Source organism: Danio rerio, chromosome 16 (genome assembly GCF_049306965.1).
Source record: "Danio rerio strain Tuebingen ecotype United States chromosome 16, GRCz12tu, whole genome shotgun sequence".
NCBI classification, from domain to species: domain Eukaryota; kingdom Metazoa; phylum Chordata; class Actinopteri; order Cypriniformes; family Danionidae; genus Danio; species Danio rerio.
Window position 1 is genome coordinate 35,814,132 of NC_133191.1, and position 18,634 is coordinate 35,832,765.

The window sequence follows — 18,634 nt, forward strand, 5'->3', positions numbered from 1 at the left end:
GAAACTGAAGGTGGTTTTGGTAGAAATGCTATTCCCGTAATTGATTTTACGACTTAGATCAAACTGAAAAAAACTAAATCAAATAAAGTGTTGATGTTCACTCAGAAACCGGGTGTCACAATTGGGGCCAGACAAAATCTGCCAACATTTTTTGCTATTTCTGCACAGAATTTTTTTCAAAAAAATCTGCAGATTTATGCAGAATCATTTTGTGAGTATTGTAACTAAAAACTTAATATATGAAATAAAAATAATACGCTTTTACTTGTATTTAATGTTTACAATCCAAATCCAATTAGATCCACTTATTTGGTAAATAAAGTCTTTAATATAATATATCTACCTCAAGACAGGAAAAATATTACTTCACAAAGTGTATTGTAAATAAATCAATGAATATTTTCATATTAGTCAATAGTAATACTGAAATTAATAATAAAAAGTAAATAAATATAAATTTACACACATTTACACAAGTTAAATATTGGCTTAAAGACTGGCTGAACATCTGTGGAAATCTGCAGATTTCTGTGAACAGATTCTGTGTGGGCCTAGTCATAACTAGAGGCAAAAGAAATGACAAATTTATTCAAATGTAATCTTGAAGTAAAAAAAACTCTAAAACACTTCTGTTTTAATCTTTGCAGTTTGAATATGGGTTGGAATTTAAATTATATACTGTATATATATATATGAGCAATATCACGAGTAGCAGTGCGATGTGGCTGTATATCGGAACTGGTGGGTGGCGTGCGTTGTAATGTTTTTATTTATATAACAGTTCTGGCTGGTTCTTGAATTTGATTGGCTGATAACTGTGTGATATTCTGCCAGTAAAAGCACTCGTACCGCTTCTTCACCACTTTTGTGTATTACTCTGCCCACATACAGCAACAAGCAGAAGACACTCTACAGTTTGACAAATATTACTGCTGTTGGTCAACATAACGAACTTTTGAGCCTTTTTTTTTGTCAAGAATGTAGTTGTTTGGATTGCATCTATGCAGTTTATTTATAAGGATAGTGCCTATTTTAAATATTTATAATTTCTGAGAGACAGCATGTCAGCAGCCATTAATTCAATTCAATTCAATTAACCTGCCATACTGAGCAGACCAAAGACAGTTGACGTTGTCCATCCACAAGATGATAACAGGACCGCATAAACAGCAAACAGCGTAATTTCTAACTACAGCTGATAAAATAATTATTAAACTGGTAAGTGATATTCTAAGCCGGCCTCTCTCTTTAGTGCATTGTAGTGCTGAATTTACACCATATAATTGTAGTGTATGAATGTGAGATAGGACTTGCATATCAGAAATGTGTATTGTGTTGGCAGAAAGAAAGAAGAAATGCCTACATGTTTAGCGTTTTTCCTTATCGCAAACACAACAGCAATCTGGTAGTAATTGTGCTGTTTTTTTCTAGATTAATTATTGTGATATCCCACTTGCAAAAGAAAAATACTGTAGACTGTAATAGACTGTAATACTGTAGGGAGATATCTCTGTAGACGGATGGCATGTCATGCCGCTCAGCCTTATAATATTAAAATGTGAGCAAAATTACCTGTTTTGTCATCACTTTAGATATTATACTAGAGAATCATTCAAACACTAGCTCTGAAGTGACGTTGCTGAATTGGTAATAAATGGCTTCTGCTGTTCTGGCATCAGCTGCAAATGTGAATGAATGGCAGAAGAAAGTAGTTCGTAATGAGGGTTTTTACTCTCCTTGTTTGATTTTCTTTTTTATATACATGATTATACCATTGAACTGTTGTGTAAATGCAATATCACTCTCGTAGCAGTGCGATATAAATGTACATCGTCACTGGTGGGACACCAGTGGGACACTACCTCCCACCAGTGCTGATATACAGCCATATCGCACTGCAAATCGTTATATATATATATATATATATATATATATATATATATATATATATATATATATATATATATATATATATATATATATATATATATATATATATATATAAATATATATAATAGAAATTTGTATATATTTTTTATTAAGTAGAGGTCGGAATACCTTTGCTGCTTATTTTCCCACAAAGATATGTGTTAAACTAAATGATTGTGTTGAAGTGAACATATTTTGACAATATTTTGACATTTTATTTTCACAAAAGTTATCTGAAAAAAATTGTTGCAAATTTTATTTAACGTGGACACTAAAATGGGATGCCTATTTAGTTTAAAAAAAATTTTTTATCTCAATTGTTATTTATTTTTGTTTTAAGTTACACATAGAAAAGAAAATTAGATTATAACTCATTTTATTTAAAAAATCTAAACAATTTTATTTATGGTAGTGAACACTGGCCAGTTATGAAGGAGGCAACAGGTTCAGTTCTGGGTCAATCTGGTTATAAACTTCATATACTTCTCTTGACAGCTATCAACTTGTGGACTGTAATCATCCATAGTCATTACCACTGTCTGGAGTGACCTAATACAGCACAGCAGCACAGGATGAAAGAGCTTGTTTACTGATCCAGAATCAGAATAAAGAGCATTAATCACCTTAATGAAGAGCAAATCAAAGCATCACAGATGATCCCATGTAACAGAATGTGCTGTTCAATTCAATCGGGCCATGTTTCAAAATGACAAATAAGTGAGAGTTGGTCATGTTGATTGATTCCCTCTATGAAACGCTAATAGATTTAGTCCTCACTGGGCAATTGCCACTCATTAACCTTCAAGCGGTTTCATTTGAGAATGTATTGCTGCCATTTTGCAGCACCACACAAAGGCTATTCAGCAGATGATAAATATCCGGACTTTTTAGTGGCAGGTCACATATCAAATGAGCACTTTGGCACTGCAAAACTCTGGCTAATAGATAAACACACACACACAGCCTATCATACACTAATGAAGAGATGAAAGTTCCCAAAGAGTGTACAATCAGACCATCTGGCATATTGCAGAGCAGATATTTGTCATGTCTCACAAAGAAAATTTTCAAGTCCACTAGTGTTTTGGATTTTTATAACTGGCTTTGTCATTGAAAAATGCAGATGTAGTTATTTATTTTGCAAATAAATGTTTACTGCAGCATCATCAACATCACCTGAAGTCAAAACGAAAAGTGACAAAGAATTGCATGAATAAAAATTGACAGATTTCATTCTTTCACCTGAAATATTTAGGACAATTTATATTTATATTATTAATTCTTCAATTATTTTAACCTTTTAATAATAATAATAATAATAATAATAATAACAATAATAATAATACCTTTTATGTATAGGTGCCTTTTAAAGCACTCAAGAACACCTTACACTATTTTGCAAGCACATTATAAAAATACAAGCAGTAAAAAGCAATAGACATGATATTAAACCACCAAATCATTCAAAGCTACTGAACAAAAAAAAAAACTTTTTATCTGAGATTTAAAATTGGAAATAGTGTTCACCTGGTGAATGTGTAAAGGCAGGGAGTGTTCCATAACCTTGGTGCAGTACAACTAAAAGCCCTGCCACCAAATGACTTCATCTTAAAGTTTGGAACAAATAAAAATTCAGCAGAAGATGATCTCAGAGAGTGCAAAGGAGTGTACAAATGAGGAAGAGCAGAATGATAGTGAGGAGCTTTGTATGTTAGGATCTTTTATCTTTTGCTACTCTGTTTTTACCTAAAGTGATGCAAACTATTATTGAAAGATTAGAACCAATCAAATTAAATGTATATTGTAAACATTTTGGTCTATACAAATCAAATCAAATCACTTTTATTGTCACATCATCAGCAACACACACACACAAAACATAATTGTACATGTACGATCTGTACAATGAACAGGTGTACCCATAGTTGTAGGCAGTATTGTTTAAAGTAAGAGTTGGTTAAAGTGGTGTACATTGGTGTCTAACTAATTTAAAAACTAATTCTATGCTATTGGCCATTGCTGACTATTTAAAAAAATAGCCATAATAACAGTTGAATTTTTAAACTTGAATTGTTATCCCAATGCTACATTTGATGCAATTTAAAACTTTCAATCTTGACAGTTTGAGAAATCTGGAAACTGTGTAATAAAACATGAGGCATTGACATAACTGCATTGCACCTTGTAGCTTGTAGCTTATCAAGATACAGTTTCAGAGTAGTTTCCCTATTAAAAAATAGGCAAAGATCAGGGCCAATTACTGGAATCCCATTCACAATTAACTACCTGGGACAGGAGTAAGAGCTGTAGAATATGATCATGCAAATAAGGTATTAAATTTGCTTTTAAAATTCTAATAAAGTCAATAAGCAACAAGCTAAAAGTTAGAACTGTTCCTCAAATTATTGGCACCAGTAGATATCAATGAATAACTAATACTATTAGGGATTAGTTTTATTTGGTGCTTGGAATTTCAATTAGAAATGCTCTAATATTACAACATTGGCTGATACTGATAACTGATCATATATCCTTTTGAAAACCAGAACCCTGATTACAAAAACAGACAGACGAATACAGTAGATAACTGATTTTACTTTAATAACTTAACTTCACATCTGTCATGTAATGTAATTTTAAAGACACCAGACAAAACCCTCACAGCCAGCAGTTTGGATTCTAAGTGGCTTAAGCAGCAGATGTAATAATTTAATTTATCAGTCCTATAATTTTATATTTAAGTCAATAACCACAACATTTTTCATTCATTCATATTCTTTTCAGCTTAGTCCCTTTATTAGTCTAGAGTCGCCACAGTGGAATCAACCGGCCAACTTATCCAGCATATGTTTCACACGGCGGATGCCCTTCCAGCTGCAACCCATCACTGAGAAACATCCACACACTCTCACACCCATACACACCGAACAATTTAACTCACCCAATTCACCTATAGCGCATGTCTTTGGACTTGTAGGGGTAACCAGAGCACCTGAAGGAAACCCATGCGAACACAGGGAGAACATGCAAACTCCACCACAACATTAATTTAAATATTTATCAATATACACTAATATAACAGCCTGTGTTGGGAATGAGCTCAGTTACTAGCTTTTACACTTTTCAGTAGCTTGACAAAGTCTATATTTGATACAATGTGACAGCTTTAAGATACAATGTAATTTTTCCAGTAGCTAATATCAATATTTTTCTAGCAAGTAAAGCTGAAGCAGCACTTCATCGTCTAATAAGATCCCATACTACAATCATATATTACAGACATCTATTGGCAAATCACAAATCTTTTACATTTATTTATGAATTTGTTTATTACAGGTATTTTGTAAACAATATTTTTCAAGTAAACAGTTGAAATTTTGAAATTGAATTGTTATCGCAATGCTACATCTGTTGCAATTTAAAACTTTCAATCTTGACAGTATGAGAAATCTGAAAATTGTGTAATAAAACATGAGGCATTGACATTGTAACTGCATTGCACATTTAAGTAGCTTGTAGCTTATCAAGCTACAGCTTCAGAGTAGTTTCCGTAACACTGATAGCAGCTGAATTTCTACCGAACATCATTCAATTTGTTCTTTACTTTGTCTTAACATACACTCACTGGCCATTTTATTAGGTACACGTGTCTAACTGCTTGGTAATGCAAATCTCTAATCAGCCAATCACATAACAGCGACTCAATGCTTTTAGACATATAGACATGGTCAAGACGATCTGCTGCAGTTCAAATCGAGTATCAGAATGAGGAAGAAAGGTGATTTAGGTGACTTTAATCGTGGCATGGATTTTGGTGCCAGAAGGGTTGGTCTGAGTATTTCAGAAACGGCTGATCTACTGGGATTTTCACGCACAACCAACTCTAGGGTTTACAGAGAATGGTCTGAAAAAGAGAAAATATCCAGTGAGCTGCAGTTCTGTGGGCACAAATGCCTTGTTGATGCCAGAGGAGAATGGCCAGACTGGTTTGAGCTGATAGACAGGCAACAGCAACTTAAATAAGTACTCGTTACAACCGAGGTATGCAGAAAATTTTCTCTAAACACACAACACTTCAAACCTTGAGGCGGATAGGCTACAGCAGCAGAAGACCACACCGGGCACCACTCCAGTCAGCTAAGAACAGGAAACTGAGGCTACAATTCGCACATGCTCGGCAAATTTGAACAACATCTCTCGATTTCTGCTGCGACATTCGGATGGTAGGGTCAGAATTTTATTTCAACAACTTGAAATCATGGATCCATCCTGCCTTTTATCAACATTTTACGCTAGTGGTAATGGTGTAATGGTGTGGCGTGGGGGATTTTTTTCTTGGCACACTTTGTGGTATATTAGTACTAATTGAGCACTGTGTCAAAGCTACAGTCTACCTGAGTATTGCTGCTGACCAAGTCCTTCCCTTTATGACCACAGTGTACTCATCCTCTGATGGCTACTTCCAGCAGGATAACGCACCATGTCATAAAGCTCAAATCATCTCAGACTGGTTTCTTAAACATGACAATGAGTTCACTGTACTCAAATGGCCTCCACAGTCACCAGAACTCAATCGAATAGCGAACTGGAGATTCACATCATGGACGTGCAGCTGACAAATCTGCATCAACTGAGTGATGCTGTGATCATGGACCAATATCTCTAAGGAATATTTCCAGTACCTTGCTGTAACAGCTTCATTGAGGCAGTTCTGCAGGCAAAATAGGGTCCAACCCGGTACTAGTAAGATGTACCTAATAAAGTGGCCAGTGAGTGTATATTGTATTTTCAACCTTTGTGTTTAAATACCCCACAGAAAGATGATGGAGTTTTAGAAAGAGGATCAAGGATATCTTAGGAGCACACCTTCAGCAAAGTTCACCACTTTTCATTTAGTTTGAGTTCTTTTCAAGCAGCACTCCTCAGGAGATCGAGGTGTTGCCATGACAGGTGACTTCTAAGGGTTTGATCCAAGGTGAAAGAGCGCTTCCACATCCTCTCATTTAACTGACTGACTGAGCACTCACTGAGCGCTCATCTCTGACTCAAACCCAGCTAAAGCGTCTGTGAGCCAAGAATTCAATTAGTCACTCAAAACCCAGCGACGGCCCCGGGGGGAGTCATATCTCCACCATTTAAAAGTATGATTACAAATAAACCAATAACATTTTGACTCTCCGGGAATGGACCAGTAGATTAGAAAATTCAGATTAGATCTAAGTGCCTGTAGATTCTCATTAAAACAGCACAAACTACTGAGAAACAATAGGTAATTAGGAGCCTAATGAAGCACAGCACCGTTAGCGCGACTTGACTGTGTGCCTCTCTGCTGGGACTCAGTTTTACTCTACACTTATCCTACAGCAAAGCTTCCAGCCTTTCATTTGGGCAATAAGACATATTTAATTAGATTAATGAACGTTATAAGCTCTCAGAGGAATGGCTTAGTACACAGTGACAATGCAGCAGCTTATATGTGGGGAGGAACACTTGGCGCTTCAGGGCAGACCTTTTCAGTCTCTCAGGACGGAAGTGAGAGAATTGACAGCTACCGTGCAATCTGTCTCTGTGTTACGCCAAGAATAAAGGGCGATGCACAAATCGTTTATTGCAAATTCGTGGTTGGGAATTACAGGAGAGAGTTTGAAGTCTCGAGACTCGAACAGAACAGAGCAGAAGTGGTCTGAGAGAGAGCTGAGAGGGTTGATTAAAACCAATTTTTTTTCTTGAAAGCTCATCAAATCTGAGTCTGCCGTTTAGCAAGTTTGTCTAAAAGCTTATTAGTCATTATTAGTGCTCTAGGAGAAATGAGAAATTGTATTATGAAATTTATGGCAAAAAAATTCTGACTTGAAGTGGAACGAAGGCAGAGATTCTGGTTCATACTGTAGGCCAGAAAACATATCCTTGACTTCTTCCTAATATGCACAAGTCTTATTATACCTTATCTTAGTCTTATTGTAGATGTTTGGTTAGTTACATACAGTAGAAGTCAGAATTATTAGCCCCCCTGAATTATTATCCCATGCTTAATTTTTTCCCCCTAAATTCTGTTTTACGGAGAAAAGATTTTTTCAGCTCATTTCTAAACAGAATAGTTTTAATAATTTAACTGATTTATTTTATCTGATGACAGTAAATAATATTTTACTAGATATTTTTCAAGACACTTCTATACAGCTTAAAGTGACATTTAAAGGCTTAACTAGGTTAATTAGGTTAACTAGGCTGGTTAGGGTAATTAGGCAAGTTATTGTATAATGATGGTTTATTCTGCAGACAATCGAAAAAATATATAGCTTAAAGGGGCTAATAATTTTGACCTTAAAATAGTTTTTTAAAAATTAAAAACTGCTTTTATTCAAGCTGAAATAAAACAAATACGACTTTCTCCAGAAGAAAAAAATATTATTACATAATATATAAATATAAATATATAATCAGACATACTGTGAAAATTTCCTTGCTCTATTAAACATAATTTGGTAAATATTTAAAAAAAATAAAAAAGGGGGCTAATAATTCTGACTTAAACTGCATGTAAATGTACATATACAAACACACATAATAGCAGTTTTTATGGCCATAAATACAACATTTTGTATCCAAGATTTAGTATGTTATTGAAAGAAGTTTGCTGTGGAATTTTAATTGCTTTTCGTTCCTACTTTCTTTCTTTTATTCAACAAGGACATAATGAACCAAACTGACGGAGTAATAAATTCAATAGCTCAAAGCACGACATTAACGATGCCAAGGTTATATAGGATAAGAATAGCAAGATATAGTAAGTGTAGCATTGGAAAAATAAAAATTTCCTGCCAAATGCATATATTTTTCCACATTTTACAATTTTATTTACAGTATTTTGTACTGAAATTACAGATAGAATGATAGTAAAATAGATAGCCATTTTTAGCCTTCATTCATTTTCTTTTTGGCTTAGTCCCTTTATTAATCTGTAGTCGCCACAGCGGAATGAACCGCCAGTTTATCCAACATATGTTTTACGCAGTGTATGCCCTTCCATCTGCAACCCATTACTGGGAAACACCCATATACACTCATTCACACACAAACACTAAAGGACAATATGGCTTACCCAGTTCACCTGTACCGCATTTCTTTGAACTCGTGGGGGAAACCAGAGCACCTGGAGGAAACCCACAAAAAACACAGAGAGAACATGCAAACTCCACACAGAAATGGCAACTGACCCAGCCGGGACTTGAACCAGTGACCTTCTTCAGTGACTGTGCTATCCACTTTGCCATCTTGCTGCCTATTTAAAAATATATTACATATTAATAATACTATTTAAGATTTAACACAACATTTCTGTTTAATTATTCATTTTCCTTCATCTAAGTCAAGGGTGTCAAACTCAATTCCTGGAGGGCCGAAGCCCTGCACAGTTTAGTTCCAACCCTGCTCCAACACACTTACCTGTAGGTTTCAAACAAGCCTGAAGGACTCAATTAGTTTGATCAGGTGTGTTTAATTAGGGTTGGAACTAAACTGTGCAGAGCTGCAGCCCTTTTGGAACTGAGTTTGACACCTGTGATCGAAGTCTTTGATTAATCAGAGGTCGCTACAGCGGATTGAACCACCAACTATTCCAGCATACGTTTTATGCAGGAGATGCCCTTTCAGCCATAACCTAGAATTAAGAAACACCCATACACTCTCACATTCATACACAAACTCATACACTATTTCCAATGTTCATCCAGTTCACCTACAGTGCATGTCTTTGGACTGTGGATGAAACCGGAGCACCCGGAGGAAACCCACGCGAACATGGGGAGAACATGTAAACCAGTCGGGACTTGAACCAGCAACCTTCTTGCTGTGAGGCAACAGTTCTAAACTCTGTGCCACCCTTTTGTTTTACTAGTTTTCTCTAATAGTCTTATTGAGTATAAATCATAAACATATATTATTTGAATTTAAAAAAATTGACCAGATTTGTTTATTTGTACAGTTATGTGTGCATTATTTTAGAACATTGTCAGTATGTTTTAATAAATCATGTGATAAATCAGGTTCTTTGTAAAAGATACATTGTTGTTTATTTGATGTAATAATGATTCAAATGTCTATACTGAATCAAAGATGTCACTGTAGATTGAAAAACTTTTACTTTAGATTCAGACGGAGTACAATCTTCATTTTACTATAATGTTATAGTGCCCTCTATGGGCTGCAGGGACAATGAGTTCTGAGGGTCTTTCTCTGGAGGCCTTAGAATTGCTTAGGTCAACTCTACATCTCTTATCTGGCACTAACAAGTGCAATAGATCAGTACTCAGACACAATAGTGTCAAATTTTAAACCACAATAAGTTATAAACCTGAAGGATAAGCTATTTCTTTCTATTTAAGAGAAGCTATTGACTTGTATCCATAAACAGCTGTCCACTTAAGCTCATAAGCACAACACATATTGTAGCACGTCTGCCGTCGTTGCAGCAGGTCGCCGCTTGAGTACCTGCAACCGCAAAATAAATCTCTTACACTGCGCCGCCTTTGGGAAAACTTTCAGTATCAGTGCCCCCCAAAAAAGGCACACGCCCAACTGATCCAACTGTTCTGTTTGCGCTCGTGTTTGTAAACAGATGAATAATTGAGCCAAGTTCAAATCCGCCGTGGCAGTGGGGTGAGAGAAGAGGAGGAGGATAGACAGATGGCCTAGAGCAGATAGTCTAAAGCACGCCGCTCCGAGCGCACACACCAAGAAGCACGGGCCGCCATTGTTCCTCCCGCCAGGGCCGTGCTGTCATGCGGCATGCAAGCCTTCCCCCCAGAGCCAGGGTCTTAGCGTGTCAGTGTCCCGGGCCCATTGTCTCTGTGTTTTTTAATTTCTGGGACGCAATCGAGTGTGACGCCAAAATGTTTACCTAGCGTGTCTGCCTCAGCCATGAAGTGAGGGAAATAATAAAAGACAGAGAAAGGGGAAAAAACATGTCCAAGGGTCTCAGCACAAAATAATCCACCGTAATGCTGGAGAGTTTAAAGAGGCTTTGCCAATATCCCTCTGTTTTCAGGAGGGAAAAAAGAGGAGGGAGAGATAAAGAGCTAGGAGAAACCATCAGGAGAGAGAGAGAGAGAAAGCTGCTGAAAACCCCTCAGCCTCAATGGGATTGCTAATGATTGTTTTTAGAGAACAACAATTGTGGTATTAGGGCATAAGCAGCTGAAGATAACATCCAGGGGAAGAGGAACAGCAGCTTGGGGAAGGAGATAATGAGGGAAAAGTAGGGGATTCTGGGACGGGGCCCTGCTCTGTTGCACCGATGCCCCTCTCAGTCAGAGGGTATCAAAGTGACTCGCTCTCCCTCTCTTTCTCTTTTGAACAAGTACCTGCTCTAATCCAGCAAGACTGCGACGGAGGCTGAAGACGTCCTTGCAGAGCAGATCTTGAAAAGCTGGAGGTCAGAGAACAGAGGCCAACAAAACTGAGAGCAGCTTCAATGTCGTCGGTGGTTTGTGAGACAAATGGTCGGACATATGTGGGTCTTTGCGAAGAATATGATCAAGAATGCGGTGCATTCACTCCAAAACAGGAGCTTACCGCGAGCTTATCGTTTCTGGCTCTGTCCGAGGAGGCTTTGAGAAGCCGTGTCGGTGGAAAGACCAGCCCACACACATACAAAACTCCCCCTGGCTCTTGTCCAGCGGGCGCAGGGGCTCATCCAAAAAAACAAATGGATGCCAACCAAACAAACAAAAGGCGTAATTGGTGAAGAAAACAGCGCCACCTGTTGGTGTTGATGCATGGCCTTTGTGGGCCGCACCTGAGCCTGGCTGCCAAGGCTGAGGGGAGCAAGGTCTCGGAGAGGGCCTGGGGAGTCACCTGGCACATGCAGAGCTGCACTCCGGGCTCGCGTGGGCCGCTTTATTCCCATCTCTCTGGATCCACAAAACACACAAACAGAAAGACAGCGGGGGGCAGATGGAAGGGTCACTGTCTCTGCCAGGTGGCCAGAGGGCCGGAGGATGAAGCCAGATACCATTTCCTTGCATAAAAAAACTGCACAAAGCCTGAGAAACAGAAATAGCGTTCACATAACAGTTGAAGGAAACGGGCATTGATTAGATATTCTTCAGATTTATCGTTTTTTTGGCTTTGTGCTTTTATTTGTGGACAGATTGGAGAGAAAGGGAAATAGAATGGGATCGAGACAGAGCGCAGGACAGATTCCAAATATCCTGATTTACGGTCTTGCGATCCGCTGTTTATTCCATACGGTGTGAGGAAAGTATGTTCCATATGGAGGGTGGAATACATGTGTTGACTTTCAGCTGTGTTTGTGACTTTTCCTAGAGCCAGTGTGTAAACAAGCAGGCAGATGACTGCAGGAATAAATGAAAGTGTATGGCAAAGAGAGTCTGCGTTAGTCTCTGCCATTTTTCTGCAGACTGATTAACCAGAACACTTTTCTACTGACTTTTTATTAGGAAATGAATACTTTTATGATCAACTGATCAAAAGTGAGAGTAAAGGCATCCTTATTTTAATTTTCAGATGAATGTTGTTCTCTTAAGGTGCCCCATTATACTATTTTAAAAGTTTTTCATTATGTTTTAAAGGTTTTCAGCAATAGCTTTACATGCATGCAATGTAGATTACATGCATACAATGTAAATATGTTTCATAATATGCTTTTCACATTACATAATTTTTTAAAGAGTCTCAAATTATTTGTTTGAAGGTTGTTATTTCTAAACTCTTGCTTTCGGTGAGCTTAACCTGCTTTGATTGGTCCGATGTTTTTACCCTTTTTGGTTTGGTCTACTGCTTCTAAAGATAATATCTTTTAATATGGAAAGAATTTTTGTTCCTGAACAATAAATGTATTTCTCACTATGCTGCCAGTAAAAAAAACTGCATTGGGTATTATAGTAACTCAGTTATAGGAACTAGCCACCAGGGCTGTACCTCAAAAGCTACATGTTCCACTCTGGCCACTTTTCCACCGGCATTTTCAACATACTAAGTACTCTTAAGTGACTTTTGCCAACTGAAAGTAGTATTATGCATGGGATTTAACAAAATGAACAACTATAGGACAGGGGATGCCATGACCAAAGCTATATCTTCTGGGTTTCATGATAACAGAGATTAAATGTAAGAGACAAATCACCCATTCAGCATACATTTACATCACTTGTAGATCCAGATCATGCTGTGTTATATTATACTCTGACACCGGAGATAATTTGGTCCCACCAAAGGACGTTCCTACAACTCCCAGTTGATGTAAACACACCAAAAAAGGAGCATACTTGACGGAAATAGTTCTATGAACTATGAAAATGTTCCTTTGGTGAAAAAAAATCCTTAAAGTAATAATTCACAAGCAACTACAGACAAGCATAAATTAACATTAGGCAAATTTACTTTAGATCTACGTAAATCTGTAATGAAAGTTATACTGAAATTATATCGACATATTTCAGCAGTTCAGACAGTAGAGTATATTTCATAAAACATTTAGTGAGCACATAAATAATTGTGACCCTGGACCACAAAACCTATCATTAGTGTCAAATGTTTTTGTTAGGATAAGACAATAGTTGGTCTAGATAAAATTAAAAAATTTGGAATTTGAGGGTTAAAAAAACATTACTAAGAAATTTACCTGAATGAAGGTTACTAATCATTTTTTTTGATATATTTATGGTAAGATATTTACTGAATGTCTTCATGGAACAAGATCTTTACTTAATATTCAAATGATTTTTGACAAAAAAATAAATAAAATAAAATTTGACCCATACAATGTATTTTTGTCTATTGCCAAAATTATAAACGTGCAACATAAGACTGAAACTGGTAAAAAGTGATACTATATAATATTTTATTATTTATAACACTATACAAATGTGCCGATTTTGTAATGACATACAGTTTACCGGAAGCGCTTAATCCAGGTTACTGACAAATTAAAAGTCCTTCCACATACTTTCACATGTACCCTATTCACCTGTACACCTATTCGTCTTTGGATTGTGGGGGAATCCGAAGCACCTGGAGGAAACCAGACTGGAACCAGCAACCTTCTTGCTGTGAAGCGATTGTGCTACCCACTGCGCCACCGTGCTGACCTGTTAAAGTTTCAGTCAAAAGAATATTATCCATAACACATGCAAATTGGTGTACCTGACTTAATTTAGACATAAAAATACCTAATTTTTAAAAACACACATATATATATATATACACACACACACACACACACACACACACACACACACACACTATATATATATATATATATATATATATATATATATATATATATATATATATATATATATATATATATATAATAGCTAATTCTTAAAAATACAACTTTTTTTGGCTCTACAATCAGTGGGGGCAGTTTAAATGAGCCTGATGCTAACTGTTAGCAAGAACAAACAGGAGCTTTAAAAGGGATTGGCTCCAGGGTGTGAAAGTGAAATGACCTGAAGTCTCCCTGTCGCTGGATGTTTGTCTTGGTGCCGAGCGTGTGTGCAGCCTGTGCCATCCTCGGTCCAAAGCCACAGATGCTGCAGTGTTTGTGTGTTGACTCCGTGTAATTTGTTTGCACTAATTTGTTTTGGGGTATCAGGGGAGTTCCCTTTTTAATTTGCCTCTCTCCGTTTACCCCTCTTTGTGGAGCACTGATCTGTTAAGCAGAAGTAAGAGAGAGGAAAAGAGAGAGAGAGAGAGAGAGAGAGAGATGGGGTGCAGAAGAGTCTAAATTAAAAGAAGGTACTATGCAGATTGTTTTAAGCTCTGGCTGCCCCGTCGGGCCCAAAGGCCTCGCTCGCAGCCTGCACCTGCTCCATCCCGCGGGAACCTGGTTCCTGATCCGTGGCCCCTCTCTCTCTCTCTGTTCTGTCTTCTGTTCTCTCTCTACCTCCCTCTCTCCCTCCCCTGCTGTTTCCTCCACACGCCTCCAGTGCCTGGAAACGCCTTAATCAGCCTCCTCTGCGCATGGATGCCTGCCACTCATTAGCCTGATTGAAAAGATGGAAGCTCCTGCTAACAGACACACACACACAAACACTTGCACACACACACACACACATATGCACACGTAGGTGGAAAATATTCACAGTGTCTTTCTGAATATTAAAACCTATATATGCAAGTGTTGTTGTTTTGAATATTAGCAGGACAATATATAAACAAATATGCAGTAGCTTAAATAATCCTGACTTTATAAGACACTGTAGCTGAATAGAATTAAACATTAAGGGCCCTATCATAAACCTGGCGCAATGTAGCGCAAGGCGCAGCGCAATAGTCTTTTGCTAGATTTAGCTTGGAGCAAGAGTCGTTTTGTGGCGTTGCGCTACGCTGTTTAAATAGCAAATGCATTAGCGCTCATATGTGCACCCATAGGCTTTCTGGTCTAAAAAGGAAGGCGTTCTGAGGCGGTCCGCTGGCGCGTTGCTATTTTGAGAAACTAAAATAGATTTTTTTATTAGACCAAAACAAACCCGGTCTAAACTCCAACGCAGAGTTGCGCCTCGCTTACGCACTGCTTAATACGCACAAGAGAGCAATAGGCAAATATCTTTACATATGAAAAAATTTAAATATTAAGGATATATACAGGATATAATAAGGATAAATATAGGATATAATTATAAAGGATTAAAATATTACAAAACATATTATTTTCTAGCCTACATAAATATGAAAAATCACTGTTTTTATGTCTTCTTCATCTCAGGAGGCTTTTTCAGTTTATTCATAACAATTTGCTTTTGTATAATGTTATTATTATTAGCAATATTATTTGTTATATCCATATTTATATTTGTTTTATTAAAAAGAAGTTTAGATTTGCCCACCTGTCAGGTTTTCGACCATGTGGGGCACATCATGTGTTTTAGGATATAACTCAGGTTTTTGAGCACACTTCGTTATTATTGTTTATTTATTTGTTTGCTGGAAATTAGAACTGAATTTAGAAATAGTTTTGAAACGAATATTTGCGCTTAACAAATGAAATTAATTATTTATAGACTAATTGATGTCTGTGCTTAAAGGTTTCCCTATCCAAGAGCGAAAGTGAAAGTAGATCCATTATCTCTCAGCAGATGCTTTGTTTAACAGTTTTCTGTTAAAAAAAACTGTTAACTGTTTGCTTGTGAAATGCTCAGTTTTTCCACTTAGACTTACTTTACGTCCTGTAAATAGTGAATGCGCTTATGGCGTGACGCAGCTGGGTCTTAAAGGGAATGGGAGATGAGACTCTAATTGGTTTATTCTCAAAACACACCTATAACTCATTAAGAAAATAACCTCAACCCTTTTAGACCATGCGCCATGGCGCAAAGCGGATTTTCCCGTCCTTAAATTAGCAAAAATGCGTTCTGACACGCCCTGAAAGCGTTAGCGCCCTGCGTTTTGCGCTCTGCGCATGGACGGTCAAAATAGAGAACTGACAGTTATCAACATACTTTCTCAGTTCAATTTTTGCATTCATAATGCCAAACATTTTTATTAAATGTTATCCACATCTTTTATTTAAATGTGCAAATTGGGTATTATGTCATAATATGCACTATTTTGCATACTTTGGTAGCACAAAAAGGGTTTTCTCCGGGTGCTCCTGTTTCCCCCACAGCCCAAAGATATGCTCTATAGGTGAATTGGGCAAACTAAATTGGCCGTAGTGAATAAAAATGTGTGAATGCGAGAGTGTATAGGTGTTTCACAATACTGGGTTGCGGCTGGAAGGGCATCCGCTGCATAAAACATGTCTGTGTTTTGACATAGTGATGGATTTTTACAGGGGTGATTTTGGGAATCTCTTTTAATAATTCTGACTAAGGCAAATTATGCATGAAGAAAACATTCAGAATATATTCATTAAACCATAAACTTTGGTGTAAGTGCTGCTGATTATGGCTCAGTGCAGGATGAAAAATAAAATCATTTTGAGAACGTTCTTTAAAGATTATTTATAGTACAGGGTTCATACACCTTTTTACCACTAAAATTCCATGACTTTTCCATGATTTTTCCAAGACTTTCAAGTAAATTTTCATGACCTGATGTTTCATGAAATGTCTATATATGGTAAAAGAAAACCAATGATAGTCAAAATTTATTACAGCATATCGTAAAATACACAACAATGTATTAAGTTTCAATTTATATGTATAGAAATGTAAAATTGATTTAGATAATGCTTACACCGCACTAATAATGTGAGAGTATGTCATTGGCCAAGGACAGAGAAGAACAACATCGGCTCATTCAGAAAACTTTGCTCTTTTTATATTTCTGGAGATTGCAAATTATGTAGCCAGAAATCCGCAAGGCTGCATTTCGTCTTTAAAATGAATGCTACGGGGCGGTATGACGTCATTCCTTTTTGTGCTTACCAACTGACCGCTTCGCTCCATATGACAGCTTTCCCACTATTACCAGTTTGTCTAGTTAACTCGTGATGTACGTCGGAGGACTTGAGACGCAGAGAGGAGTTGACCACGACGAGAGGGTTAGAGTCCGATGAAGAATGGTTGCAGACAGCGGGTAAGACAAAAACAGAAGCCAAAAAATTAAATAAGTAAATAAAGGGGTGAGAATACAGTAAAAATTTATAAAACTTAGATGATGGCTTTTCTTTTCGTTTTTTTATTTTTAATTTTTTTATTGCTTTTTAAAGCTGACCTCCTGGAACCTATGTGGTGATATCCAGAAATGTGAATTTATAGCAGTACGTTTTCAGTATGAGCCTGGGTTGGAAAAGAAAAAAAACAACTAATCTATATTAAAGTATACAGATATCTGTTTTCCATGACTTTTCCAAAACTTTGTTGGTTTTTATGTTTTTCCTAAATTTTTCCAGGCCTGAAAAATGCCATGTCAAAATTCCATGACTTTTCCAGGTTATCCATGACCGTTTGAAGCCTGATAGTAATTCAAAATAAACAATTAAAGGTGTATTTTGGGTGTCTTTATATTGGACTGCAAAAGTGAAAAAACGGTTGTGCCTTGCCTTTACTACACAACACAACCAGCTAAATTTTGATTATGTTGCTGTTGACTCAAATGTCTCCAAGCAAAATAGACTTCAGAAAACTCAGTATTGTGTAGTCACTTTATCCAATTTTGTATAATTCTGTGATATTTATAAAAATGAAATGCCTCATTTTAACATAGACAGTAAACAAAAAGCTGAAAAAGTTCAGAAATAGAGGAATTCAACAAACCTCAAAACGCCTGACAAAGCCCATTGGATTCCACCGGATCGATTGTGTATGTGACCAACAGAGGGGCTGAAAGACACAGTCATGAGCCGCTACCTCAGAGTCCAACGTAGTATTATAAATGAATTTAAAAGGCTGATTTTTAATGTTCCTAAAATTCCCCCACACATTTCCTAACTCCCCCAAGAGGATGAAATGACACCCTTGAAATGAATTGATAATATAAATACAAAAAGCATATTTTGTGCACAAATTGAGTCTAAGATTTGAAAAAAAAAAGCCTAAATTGGAATAGAACAATAAATTACTTTTACTACATGCAGGGAGGTGTTGAGTAGCTTATTCATACCAGCTAGGGCAGTAAGCATCATTCATAAGAATCATTTATTATGATATTAGGCCAATATAGAACATGCAAAAATAAATAAATTCAATTTAATGGCCATGCTTTTTGAAAAATCAAAACAAGCAAAATGTCAGTA

The 18,634-nt window shown here is 36.8% G+C and overlaps 1 protein-coding gene and 1 long non-coding RNA gene across 4 annotated transcripts in view; one reads left to right on the forward strand and one right to left on the reverse strand.

The window, feature by feature from the left end:
• The window catches only part of LOC137487924 (uncharacterized), a 410,987-nt gene that overhangs the window by 334,550 nt on the left and 57,803 nt on the right, over window positions 1-18,634 (forward strand). The gene's annotated exons all lie outside the window — the stretch shown is intronic.
• Window positions 13,258-18,221, reverse strand: LOC141378230 (uncharacterized). 2 transcript variants are annotated; one of them, XR_012392234.1, is made up of 5 exons: window positions 18,156-18,221; window positions 17,325-17,404; window positions 14,760-14,988; window positions 14,403-14,605; window positions 13,258-14,039 (listed from the first exon to the last, which is right to left on the reverse strand). It is a non-coding gene; the product is annotated as an uncharacterized lncRNA (long non-coding RNA). The 2 variants fall into 2 exon arrangements; XR_012392235.1 differs by lacking the exon at window positions 17,325-17,404 and having other exon boundaries at window positions 14,760-14,961.